Here is a 14,609-nt window from a genome sequence, read left to right as displayed (position 1 = left end):
AATTATACGGTGGTGGATATATGGTGTCTCCGTGATCATGTTACAAACTTTCTTCTTTTTTGATTTGCCAGTGGCTTTACGTCGCACAGACACAGATAGGTCTTATGGTGACGATGGTATAGAAAAGGCCTAGGAGCTGGAAGGAAGCGGCCGTGGCCTTAATAAAGGTACAGCCCCAGCATCTGCCTGGTGTGAAAATGGGAAACAACGGAAAATCATCTTCAAGGCTGCCGACAGTGGGATTCGAACTCACTATCTCCCGGATTCAAGCTCACAGCCACGCGCCTCTAATCGCATGACCAACTCGCCCGGTACAAACTTTCCGGGATGCTGGAGGACGGCAAATGGACCAATTTGAGATAAGGAGCCATATTCCGGAAACGATCAAGTCAACAGTTAAGTATAATTCTACTCATTTAAGTCCGTTTACCTGTACACGTTTCAAAAGCTGCTCCATTTACAACAGATGTTCGAAATGGCGTCCTCCTGCGTCAATGCAGGCGTGGCATCGTCGCACAAAGTTCTCTCGTACCCGTTCGAATATCCCCGGTGCCGTTTGAACAAGAGTGTACTACGAACTCGTAAAGACATTAAATTACATTACCCAGGCGGTAAGTTAAGTGTAGTTGGTCTTAAAATTTGCCACGCAGGCAATTATTTGGCATCTCATGTGTGTATAAAAGTTTTCCCTAAAATTATGTTGTGAATTTGGTAAAAATCAATTCTTATCATTTCTTTGATTAAATGTATTCCTCTTACTATAGTGGCCTACTGTCAAGACATTTATGTTACATGCCCACTTTAACTTTGCCGGACAGAACCATGACCCATATGCTCTCGAGCGTAGCCGTTGTTCTGAATCAAAGTTGGGGGAATGTACCTTCGATGCCCGGGTTTGATTCTCCGAAGTCGTAGTCTCCATCCGTGACCTATTTGTAAAGCAGCATTTATACTTACTACTCTGTCGATGCGCGAGACAGATACACTATCTTCCAGTGGGAATGAGAGGAATTAAGTCAAGTAAGTAAATATTACACCTTTAAAACTTCAAGAGGTCTTGGTGTGATCGCGATCCAACATCATTTTCATGTGGAATTATATTACATCGAGAGTTGAATTCTAATATACATTGGAAAATTTAAAAGCCGTTGAAGGATAAATCTGTGTGTTACTTCTGGTACCGTGTACATACAAATATCTAATTCATGTATTAATTTGAAATAAGTATCTTGGAAAGAAATATACATGACCGCCGATAATCTGTCTCGTAAGGGAAATTGCACTCTGAAATTACGCTGGATATCAAACTGTAACAGTTGTTATGTTTTATTAAAATTTCGCTAATTAAGTTAATTGAAAATGCGTGTGTCTTTATAATTCCATCCATGTATGTAATAGTGTCAACGAATTAGTATCATTTACCTTATATATCTTTCTAATTGAGCTGATCCCTCGCACTTTATTGGGTCTGAATTGCGGTGATTTCGCTTGAGGATACCAATCGGACAGCGTGTGACGACAGGTCTGACCTTAACCAAGTGAGGCACAGACACTAAATCCCAGTTTCAGTGTCCTTGTTTGCTATTTTTCTCTTTTATTTAGGGTGTATCAAAAATCAAGGAGAAAACTTCAGGTATTGATTCCTCAAATAGATGGAAGAGGAAAAAGGGTAATTGGCCGCCACGCTTTCCAGACCTACTTGGACGTTCACCTTTCTGGACACACAAAGTTGCTGTTGACGATGAATTAATTCTCCGTGCGTGCATTGTGGCAGCTTTTGACGCACTGCACCAGGCATTTTTGACCTATTCGGCACTCGGTACCACTTAGACATACCACTTTAAACATATCGCCTAATACGTGAGATTACTCCGAACAAAATGCGAATTAAATTATTGCCCTTCAAGACAAGTGGAAGTCATAATCTCCCTAGCATCAAGGAGTGCACTAGGACTTGAAAAGTGATAATATTATATCGGAAGACGTCTGAGACAGACTGAGTTGAACGACGGAAGTTGAATGGGTAAAGGATTTCCCAGATAAAGGCCTAAAATTAGCAGAATTATTATTTATAACATCCAATGTCCATACACATATGAAAAAGGAAGATAATATTAAAATAACAATCAAATGGAAAGCACGAAATATCTACAAGGTAAGTGAATCACTCACCATATAGTTGCGTAAATATTAACGTCCTCTTAGTACACTATAAATGTAATATTGCGAGAGATGAAAGATAGGAAGAAACTCATTTGGTTGGACTTCTATTCTATGATGTCTATGACTTCTGTTGAGAGGACGCAGTCAAGATTTGAATTGAGACAAACTGTAACACATTTCGCAGTGCATAGATTTCACCACAGAATTTGTAATAACAAGACGTTCCATGAATTGTCTCCAGGACGTATTTATGAATGGTGTGAACAAGTTTGCTACAGATATCACGTGTTACAGAAGAACATCTCTGAAAAAATCAGAAGCTAAATGATCTCTTGCACGTAGGGAAAACACCTTAACAAAGGAATGAAATGCTGTTGTGTTTCCGTACCCTATACATGCCTGTATCCAATAACAATAATAACAGCTTTCTTTTTTGCAGATAGGTCTTATGGTAACGATGGAATAGGAAGGAGCTAGGAGTGGGAAGGAAACGGCCTGGAGTGAAAATGGGAAACCACCCTCGGCGCTGTCAACAGTAGAGTTCTAAAACACTACTTCCCAAGTGCAAGCCTAACCGCATGGCCAACCCGCTCGGTTTTAAAATAATAATAATAATAATAATATCCTGTGGGGATTTACCAGTTACCTCCATCGGGCGCGTCCCATTGCAATCGGGGAAGCTCGCTGGCTCTGCCACCAGCAGAGTCAGAGGGTAGGAGGGAAATAAAATACCACCGTGAAAAAAAACTGGTCCCTTGCCAGGGTTACGCCGAAGACTGGTAAATGACCAGAAGCCAGAAAACATCTTGAGGCAACCTCTAGGGCTAAGAAACCTAGGTGTAAAAGGATGGGTACCCTTCCAAAGCAAAGTCAAGTCAAAAAGCATGATGGCACAACATTTCAAGAAACATACCCCAGGGGGTGAATTTTCGGATAAATCCCTCGTCGTGAACGCCACGGCGCACGAGTCTCGTTCGGATTCTGGGGGAGACTCGACATCATGCAAGAGACGAGTCGGAGAGTCTCGGTGTACCCCGAAGAATCAAAAACTCAGGCCAAAATCTAAAACCTTTCTAGCAACTTTCAACATAAATTCACTTACACAAACTGATAAGCTGAAAACCCTCATTAAAGCTCTTCACGAAAATTAGATATCCATAATGGCCCTACAGGAAACAAGGTACCCAGATGAAGAGATTTTTGAATCCGAAGGCTACCGATTTTTCAAGAGCAAAGCGCAAAGAGGAATCCTCAATGGAGCTGTGATGCTTGGAACCGCGTTTGCTGTTAGAACCAAGATCCTTAAATCGGGTGCAAATTTCAAACCTGTGAATGACAGATTGTCTATACTCACAATTAAATGCGCAAACAAAACCTACGCCCTAGTTAACGCACATGCTCCTACAAACGATAAGAACAAGTCTGATCCAGACGTAGTTGATAATTTCTGGGAACTACTGGATGAAAAACTAAACAAAATCCCCAAACACCATGTCAAGCTTCTTTTGGGTGACTTCAATGCCCAACTAGGTCGTGAACAGAAGTACAAGAAAGTTATAGGAAATTACCCTGCTCACAAAAGAACCAATCCCAACGGCAAAAGACGGGTGTCCATTTGCGAAAATCACAACCTGCAAGTCATGTCGACCCACTTTCGCCATCTACCCAGAAAGCAAATGACTTGGCGTTCTCCCGTCCAAACTCTCGGAGAGTTCCAAATTGATCATGTTGCAATCTCCAGGAGAAACAGCCCTGAGATTATGAATGTCAAGGTAAAGAAAGCCATCAATGTGGCCTCAGATCATTATATGTCTCTTATCAAATTCAAACCAATTCCCGCAAACACATGGAAGACAACCAAACAGATCACACGCTTCGACAATGATAAACTTCGGCAAAGGGTCGAGGAGTTCCAGGAGAAGGCTAGACCAAATGATACTGACTTTAACAACGCCAAAAGTCTCCTTGTTGAGGCCGCCAAAGACGTTGCAGAAATCAAGAGAAGCAAAAAGCATGCCTGGTGGAATAGTACCTGCGAATCAGTCCTCCAAGAAAGACTCAATGCGTGGAAACAGTACTACTCTACGAAATCAGAAAATGATTGGGAAACCTACAAAACCCAACGTGCCCAAGCACCTAGGGTGTTCAGAACTGAGAAACGTAAATACGAAAAATCTCTCATTGAAAATAAAACTTTAGGAAGAATGAAAGCAGAGAGTACTACAGAGTCATCAAACGCAAACTCACTGGCTATAAACCACCATCTCTATGCTTTGAGCGAAAGGACGGCACAATGGCGACGTCAAATGAAGAAAATTGCAGCATTCTGGCAGACTACTTCAATAATTTACTTAATTGCTCTAAACTGCAAAGCGCCATTGAGACCAAGGAACCCTTACTCAGGTACCCAGATTCCAGACCACCCGACAGAGATGAAATCAAGCGCCACATTGCCCGTCTCAAAAATAACAAAGCGCCGGGGGAAGACTTAGCAGTAGCAGAAGTATGGAAATATATCCCAGAGGAATCACTTGATATCTTGCAAAAGCAAATAGAAGAAATTTGGAACAAGGAGACCCTACCCGAAGATTTGAAAATAGCTTTGATCCATCCATTACACAAAAAAGGCATCATGAAGAACATCAACAACTACAAAGGAATATCTTTGCTACCCGTGACTTACAAAATTCTATCACTTGCCATCCTGGAGCGTTTGGAAGCACAAGTCGAACATCAAATAGGTGAATACCAAGGAGGGTTCAGAAAAGGTCGCTCAACAGCTGAACAGATCCAAAATCTCAAAACAATCATCAGATATTGTACACTAAGGTCCAAGCAGTATGTGTCTGTCTTTGTGGACTTTTAGAAAGCGTACGACTCCATCGACAGGGAAGTCCTGCTAAATATCTTAAATGAATTTGGAGTTGATTTGAAACTGCTGGCATTAATTAGAGCCACACTGACCGATACAAAATCCAGGGTGAAATTCCGCGGATGTCTCTCTCATTCCTTTGACATCAAAACAGGAGTCCGACAAGGTGATGGGCTATCCCCGATACTCTTCAACTGTGTTCTTGAAAACATTATCAGAACCTGGCGGGTGAGATTACAGGAAACCAACTACAGTCCATTGAGAATAGGAACCAAATCCAAGGGGATCGCAACAGACTGCTTAGCATTTGCCGATGATATTGCTGTTCTCTCAAACGACATAGAAACCGCTAGAACTCAAGTTGAAATTTTAAAGAAAATTGCCGAACAAACTGGTTTGCAGATATCATTTGAGAAAACAGAAGTAATGACTAACATCAAAGAGGTTCCACCAAAACTCCATACAAAATACGGGGACATCATCCGAATAGACAAATTCAAATACCTGGGTGAGATCATCATGAAAAATGGACTGGACAAAGAAGCACTTCAGGAGCGAGAACGCAAACTGGAAATAGCCTACCAAACATCCCGCACAATCTACAACAAAAACGCCTTTCCCAAAACACCAAGATACGTCACTATGAAACAGTTCTGAAGCCAGTAGTTCTATATGCAGTCGAAACCCTGTCTCTAAATTCCAACAAAGGACTCCTTGAAGAACTGGAGGATAGAAAACGCAAAATTGTGAGAGGAATCTTGGGATCAAAGTACAGAAATGGAATCCATCAAAAGAGTAACAACGAGGAAGTCTACAGCAAAATAGAGAAAATTACCGACACGATCAGAAAAAGACGGGCACGATTTTACGCTCATCTGAAAAGAATGGACGGAAGAAAGTTAACTAAAGAAATCTTTCACTTTTTTATTCAAACCTCAAAACCACAATTCCCTGGTTTAGAAATACCAAAGAAGACCTGAAAATGCTACATATCTTAGTTGAAGACGCTCTTAATAGAGATCTCTTCCGCAAGAAAATATTGACGAACGGGCTAAACCGAGACAAGCAACCGAAGAGAAGACACGGTGCCCCTTGGGCAGAGGAGCGTAAGCAGGCCCACTCACAAAGAATGAGGGAAATTTGGGCTCTAAAGAAGGCCAAGTTCAGTGTCAAATGCAACAAGACTTAACGTGGTCCTTGATGGCCCCAGCGAATTATATAATAATAATAATAATAATAATAATAATAATAATAATAATAATAATAATAATAATAATAATAAAGTCCCGGATGTTGATGACGTAAACAATAGTCCTATTAAAATGGATTTAAAGTATTAAAACGACTTTATTAAATAACCTAAAAATTAATAAAATGCAAGATAAAATGCAAAAAGACGTTAAAAATATTTCTAAATAGGTTAGACACAAACTTACAAAGTACATCATATAGACCTTCTATTTGGAGGCTGCTCGAAGACAAAGAATACACAGTACAACGAATATTGGCTAAAAAAGAAACAGTTTGTAAAGAACTCGAAGTAATAAAAGGCGATTTGTGAAATTAAGGTCTTCGAAAACCTTAAAAAATTATGAGTCAAATTGAGAAATTAATTTCTACAAAATTTAAAATACAAATATGATTCAGAAACAAAGACTCGTAAGCATAAGAATACTTAATATTGAAATGTTTTAATAATAATAAAATAGTCCCACATGAGTTATTTTACGTGCCAGTTAACCTACTGACATGAGGCTGACGTATTTGGGCACCTTCAAATACCACCGTACTGAGCCAGGATAGAACCCTACAAGTTGGAATCAACCGTCTGAGGCACTCAGCCTATCTTGAAATATTTTATTTCAATATTCGTATAACTACTGGTTAAGTGTTTCAGACTTAATTTCATAAAATAATATAGTAACGTGACAAATGGGACGAAATGACCTTAGGAGACAAAAATGTCCAGACTATGACCCAAAAATGCTCTAAAATCAAAGAAAATGCTCTTCAAATATTTTTAAAAACATGGAAAATTAAACGTATATATTTTTAGTCGGGTGCCATGCACAGTGTTTGTATATATATTGCAGTCGCTCACCCTCTGAGTCCCAGACTAGCATTAATCTCAGGATTGAACAGTTCTTAATGGATGACAAAATTTAATCAATAAAAATATAGGCGCACAATTAAGCACAGAGATGAACGGGGCATGCAAATTAAGGTAGGGGGAAATCTCATTCATAGACACAAATTTTAGGACTCCACAATAGGACTGGGAAGTGACAACGTAAATTCCATGGGCATACTAGTCTAACTACAATAAAATGATATGAAAACTGTTTCCTATTGTATTTGCAATAAGGAGCAATTTATTAACTTAATTCGTAAACTGGAAGTTATGACAATCATTACACTTTAGAAACTTCCATCCTGAAAAAGAATACATAAATTTGGGTTTCACCTCACTCCTCTGGTGGTGTGAAAAACATTTGGTGAATTCGTCCCGTTGGTCACTGGGGATCGAACCACGTCCGTATGAATGGACATTTCACATCTGGATTTCTTATTTCGGAGACGTGGGCATGAGAGTAAACCTGATTTACCATCATCTCCACGGTCCGTGGGATATGAGTCACTTCCGGATATTTATATTCTAGTAGGCCGGATTCCCACCGTGGAAATGTTATCGTATCTAAAACGAGAACTAATTGGACGGACGAACACTAGCCTACCTAACCAGGTATACTAACACGCCAGACATAGCTCGTCACCTCAAAGCTTAACTCAATATTTACATTTGTCAATACGACAACAACGTACGGGAAGGTTATTTATGAGGCTCGCATAATTATGACATGTGCCGTCCGTGGGTTATTCCGCACATACTGTACTACCAACTACATACCAAGTGAAGTACCAATGATGGTTCCGACTAATCCGACACAGGACTACTGTCTCTATTATATTATCCTATTATTATTATCATTTATTTTGATTATCATCTTTATTTGATTATTATCATTTATTTCGATTACCATCCTTATTTGATTATTATCATTTATCATCCGGGATGATTATATGCTAACCTTCGCCACGTTTCAACGAAGGGTCGTGTTTCCTCGTAATTAATCTGCACAAATTAATGATCAGTTTTATAATAAATTATTATTATTATTATTATTATTATTAGTGGAGACCATCATTTTCGTAACATTGAATCATCATCTATTAAATATTTTAATTTCATTTTCACCATTATTAATATTTTACTCAGAAATAATATTGTAAGTTCTTCTGCTTCTTCAAATTATTATTATTATTATTATTATTATTATTATTATTATTATTATTATTATTATTATTATTAATAATATTAATATTACTATATTCATCAGTGGAGAATATCAATATCGTACCACTTATTCATCATTGATTTAATATTTTAATTTAGTTCACCATTATTATTCTCAGAAATAATATTGTAAGTTCTTTTTCTTCTGCGTATTCAAATTATTATTATTATTATTATTATTATTATTATTATTATTATTATTATTATTATTATTATTATTATTATTATCTGAAAAGTATATTTTCCAATCTTTAGAATTTAGTCACATGTGTTAAATCCCAATATGAACCACCAAGATTCGAATTCACATCGGTCGGTACAAAATAACGGTATTCGGAACCGCAACCGTCATTTTCGTACTGCCGTTATTTTATGGGAACACCATGTCCTCCCAAGGCAAATATCAAATCCCATGGCACCTCGCAGCTGGGTAAATACATCCAGTCGTTGCGAGTGCTAAATTATTCCATCCTTTTCATTTGAAGTACATTTATTCCACTGGAACTCTTCAAACATTTAATTTATTAATTAATCCTCGGTGCATGGACTCTCCTGCCACTCATAACACCGGAATCGGCATATTATATCGACGTAGGCCTTAGGATCCATCTCTTTCTTCATCAACATCAGTACGACTCAATTTCATCTCATGCCGGATTTTTGTCCTGCACGAATTCCAACATCAAAAATGGCTCAAACCACTCCGGGCCTTTAACATAGAGTGACCATCATATACTAATGCCTCTATCGCTTCTAAACAAATATTTATGATTATGTTTCCTCGTAATTAATCTGCGCAAATTAATGATCAATTTTATAATAAATGATTATTATTATTATTATTATTATTATTATTATTATTATTATTATTATTATTATTATTATTAGTGGAGACCATCACTCTCGTAACAATGAATCATCATTTGAGTCCAAAAATGTTAAATCAACAATGAATGTTAAGATAAAATTTACTGCCCGAAAAGTCTTTTACGCCACATGTTATCTCCATATCTATATTACTTTAACTAGAGAACTCACAAAACATTATTATTATTACTATTATTATTATTATTATTATTATTATTATTATTATTATTATTATTATTATTATTATTATTATTATTGTTATTATTGTTATTATTCATGTCCTTCCGTACGCAAACACATAATTACACACCCTGGCACTTTCATATATCTGGATGTCTGGTAACAAATATGCATAACTACGGTACAAATAATCACCGCAGTGATTGAGAAATAAATAAAAACGTGACACTTTAAATGAACTTAAATCAATGTATTTACAAACAGCATGCCTTAATTGAGAGATATGACCCATATTTACATTATATACGAAAAGCAAATAATCAATTAATTAGTCTAACCCATAATTACGTTAATGTAAATTAGTTCATCCGTCTATCTAAAATAAAATCATGGATTCGTGATTTTAATGCGTTGTCTCGTGGCGATTTAGAAGCCTCATGGCCCCATATCCGTCTACTCGTCCATCTTGGCGAACTTTATAACATTAATATAGAAAACCACTCCTGGGTGATTATCCATCATTAACACCTTAATTATGAAGTTACAATAATGTATACAACAAAGCACTTATAGGTGCCTAAAACCCATTACAATTTCATACTTCTTTCCTTCGCTTACGCCCGCACAATAAGCTTTGACACTTACGACGATATGTGTCGTTTTATTCGACCCGGCGCATTCTGAGATTGTCAGTCGGCACTTCCCGAAATATTCCTAGGCCGTCTGCTGTTCGCCACGCTCCTACTGTTTCCTGCTCCGCATATTTGTTTTACCGTCTATCTTGAAACTTAGTAATTCAGGCTCCGCACTCTGCCTTCATAAAGTACTATCGGCATTCTGTTGATAGTTTATTTTCAGTCACCTGAAACTTTTATTAGTGTATAATTTTAATCATACAGTTATACGGATATTAACACTCGGTACTACGAATAACATCACCGTCCGTCTTCACTTCCATAATGACTTACGTACTTTCAGCGTGGAACCGTCTCCAAGTACACGCGGCTCTAACTGACTGACTTAGAATGCGTCTCGAGGTACTGACTTGACGTGTCAAAGTATCAAACTGTGTTTGTGAGGTTCCAGTCCCTCGTATTTATGGATGATGTGCCTTCCCGCGTGGGTCATTCCCGGTCATTCCCGAGGGAGGGTGTTGTTTTTCATAAGTCGGCACTTGCAAGTTGACTTGGATCTCTTAATTTATCCCACTTAATAAACTGGTGATAAACATTCACGTGTCGTATTCTTGTCTCATATCGCTCGGAGATCACGAAGATATTACTCGATTTCTGTCCTCCTCTTTTCGCGCGCTATTTCGGCGTCCATGCTAGCATGATCTTTCTGACCAATAGCGATCCAGCGGGGGTCTTTTCCTAGAATTTTACATTTTAATTCATCAAACTTTCAATTAATAAACATTGAGATGATATCTAAAAATTCCCATCTGTTCAATTCGGTGGTTGGAATATTTTAATTATCATTATCTGAGAAGCTAACTGGAGTTCATATTGTATTCTGTCATGTTGGTGCATCTGAGGGCCCTTTAAAAAAATTTTCATTGGTTGAAACTGCAGCGCGTAGTTTAAATATCTCTCCTCGACAACTTGACAACAATATGCCTGGAGGCACGGGAATATTTATTGCGACATTTCTCCGTATTGGTGACGTATGGGTTTCAGCCTTGTTCAGAAATAAGCACTCCGTCACTTCCTTGTAGCAATCAGCACTTTTCTTATGAGTGCTCGATTTAATCCTCTTAACTTTCGACATGAAAATACATTACCCATTATACAGGCTTAAATCTCCTGGTGTCAGCTTGTCGCAGTACGTCTGACAATCTGGAAATCTTTCCGTCCACTTAAGACTTACAGTGTGTATTTCAACGTTCTCATATCCCTGAACTTATTTTATATTACCAAATTATGATACCTATGGTCCATCACACACGGTTACTATATATATATATATATATTGGAGAGTTGCACCTCACCACTCAATTAAAATATTACATGTCATCGACATCCGGGATCTAGTAATAATAAATAAAATGTCTGTACTTCATTTAAATGTCAGACTTTCACGTATCAAACCACTTGCAGGGAAATTCACTAATTTTTCATGTTTCAGTCTCTAATACTCTTTTAGTAGCGTAAGACTGCGTATTGGTTATTTATATAACTACTGTATTTTTATAGAAACGTTTCCACATTTACTATCAGATTTCTTCCTGTTATGTTCTGCAAACTGAATATTCATTGTTACTGTTACAGAGTTACCCGTGCACCAGCAGAGGTGAAAGAAGGTGCCGGGGCGGATGGGTCTAACTACAAAATCAAAGTTACTTTAAAACTTTAACAAAGGTTATATTTTTCAATTTCAACAATCAACAACAACAAAACTTTAACAACTTTTCACTAGGTGAGATAACAATAACATACCAGGTACCATGACAAAGTTTATACAAGGCAAGTACATCCAAACTTTAGTGACAGTTTAGTAATCCGGGCTTCCAGGCCCTCGCTTTACATTTCCTGAGCTCTCAGCTCGACCTTACAAAAATATTACTATTTTACACAAGGGCAGAAAACCCCTAGTCCCTGGAGCACTTGCTTCCAACTTCAAATATCAAGCCTCCCAGTGGCACAGTTACCACGCTTGAAAAGAGCAGACACGCTCTCAGTTTTTCAAGCCTATTCAAGGAAATATCAGACTTTACAATTACTTGCCATCAAGGCACAACTTTAAATAAAATGAAACAGGGGTATCTTGTACCCAACATACTGGGCCTTCGTGTACCAGAAATAACAGTTAAATAAATGGCCCGAACACGAAATGAAAGGAGTCGAATACTTGCACTCCTAGATGTGAATTTTAAAACCTAAAGGGCACTAGGCCAATGAAACAGGGGCTAATCCCAATCTACTGAGGTAGCGCGCATGGAGATAACTTTAACACCTAGCAGAAACAAATGCGGTACCTCAAACTAAAATGAAGGGGAGCTCGAGAGGGTAAATCGCTCTCTAACCCCGATTTACAGTAAAAGATTTTATGAACTTTTACATAAGCCGGCAGAGAATTACATTTGTAGAGAAGTAGGTTACATATTTAAGGTTTCGGACCTTTCCCTCAGGTTAAGCTGCGGAGCTAGCAAGAAATAAGATGTTAACTGGCCATTACTATGCTGAAGACCTGCTGCCTGAAGAAAGAGGCACCTCCCGCCTCCTGCTTGACACACACACTAAGTTAGAAATTGATCAAATGGCCAAGAGCCGTGAAAACACGCAGATTATAAACCCTCGGGGAAGGTTCGAGACCTTTCATGAATAATCAAGACACACCCACAGAATTTTATTGGTTAAATTTAAGTTACGCACCAAATCGAAGAAGAAGCCTGTAATAGGCTGAAAATTAATTACAGAAATTAGCGATTGTCTGAATTAAAAACTGGCGGAAAGAAAAGATCAATATTGCCAACCCAAAAATGAATTTCGTAAATTTAATAAAGAAAAACTTATAAATACAAAATTTCTTCAAAAACGTTCCTTCACTTCGCACCAGGGTGCATGATCACAGTTTTTAGCAGAGACATCTATGAGAGAATGTCCAAACTTCTTGATGAACGGAAAACCAAACAAGTTGAAATTCACACAGTACTGGCAACTTCATAATCACAACATTACGGTAGTGACATCTTCTGAGGAAAGTTAAAGTAGGTCTAGTTCCAAGTTCAGTGTTTCTCCTGTAGAGAAGTTCTAATTGGCGCAAGATTTAAATGTGCGGCGTAGGGGTGTACCTCCCGGTTCAGTTACAAAGCGTAAAATTTGAAACAGTGCCTCAGATATATTATTGAGTCTAAAAAAGCTCAGTTCGTCCCTTGGAAAGTGGCGTATCAAATTACAGAAATCCACATGTTACTCACCAAGTACAACGCGGCCACTATGAAGGCTCCTAGACGCAGTGGTAAACAGTAACAGAAATGGTCCAGTTCGCACATTCTGTTAGATTCTAAAACAAAACATACAGAATTTGTTTAGCACGCACTTTCGAATGGCGTTCTGAATCAGAACATAAACAGATTTTTAGGCCTCTTCACTCACCAGCGTTTCGCCACAGTGTACCGTTTGGCTTATCAGTTCGATTCAGTCAACATTGATCTGCATTTAGCACAGTCGCTCAGGTGGCAGATTTCCTATCCGTTGTTTTCCTAGCCTTTTCTTAAGTTGCAAAGAATTTGGAAATTTATTGAGCATCTCCATATAGCACAGTCGCTCAGGTGGCAGATTTCCTATCCGTTGTTTTCCTAGCCTTTTCTTAAGTTGCAAAGAATTTGGAAATTTATTGAGCATCTCCATTACGAATTTATTCCAATCGCTAACTCCCCTATCTACGAATGAATATTTGCTCCAATTCGTTCTCTTGAATTCCAACTTTATCTTCATATTGTGATTCTTCCTAATTTTAAAAACACCAGTCAAATATATTCGTCTACTAATGTCATTCCCCGCCATCTCTCCACTGACAGCTCGGAACATATCACTTAGTCGAGTAGCTCGTCTCCTTTCTCCCTAGTCTTCCCAGCCCAAACTTAGCAACATTTTCGTAACGCTACTCTTTTGTAGGAAATCACCCAGAACAAATCGAGCTGCATTTCTTTGGATTTTTCTAGTTCTCGAATCAAGTAATGCTGGCGAGGGTCACATACACTGGAATCATACTCTATTTGGGGTCTTATCAAAGATTTACATGCCCCCTCCTTTAAATGCTTACTGCAACCCATAAATACTCTAGTAATCATGTGCGGAGATCTGTACCCTTTACTTACAATCCCATTTATGTAATTACCCCAGTTAATAGGTACTCGCAGTGATTCCCATGAAGAACTGTCACCCCATCAACACAGTAATTAAAACTGAGAGGACTTTTCCTATGAGTGAAACGCTTAACCTGACTTTTGACCCCGTTTATCACCATACTATTGCCTGCTGTCCACCTCTCAACATTGTCGAGGTCCTTTTGCAGTTGCTCACAATCTTGTATTTTATTTATTACTCTAAGCAGAATAACATCATTTGCATAAAAGTATTATCTCTGATTCCACTTCTTTACTTATTTCATTTATATATATACTAGCTGATGTACCCGTGCTTCGCTACGGGATTCTCAGAAAGACTG

Source organism: Anabrus simplex, chromosome 1 (assembly GCF_040414725.1).
Source record: "Anabrus simplex isolate iqAnaSimp1 chromosome 1, ASM4041472v1, whole genome shotgun sequence".
Lineage (NCBI taxonomy): Eukaryota > Metazoa > Arthropoda > Insecta > Orthoptera > Tettigoniidae > Anabrus > Anabrus simplex.
Note: the sequence above shows the minus strand (reverse complement) of the source record.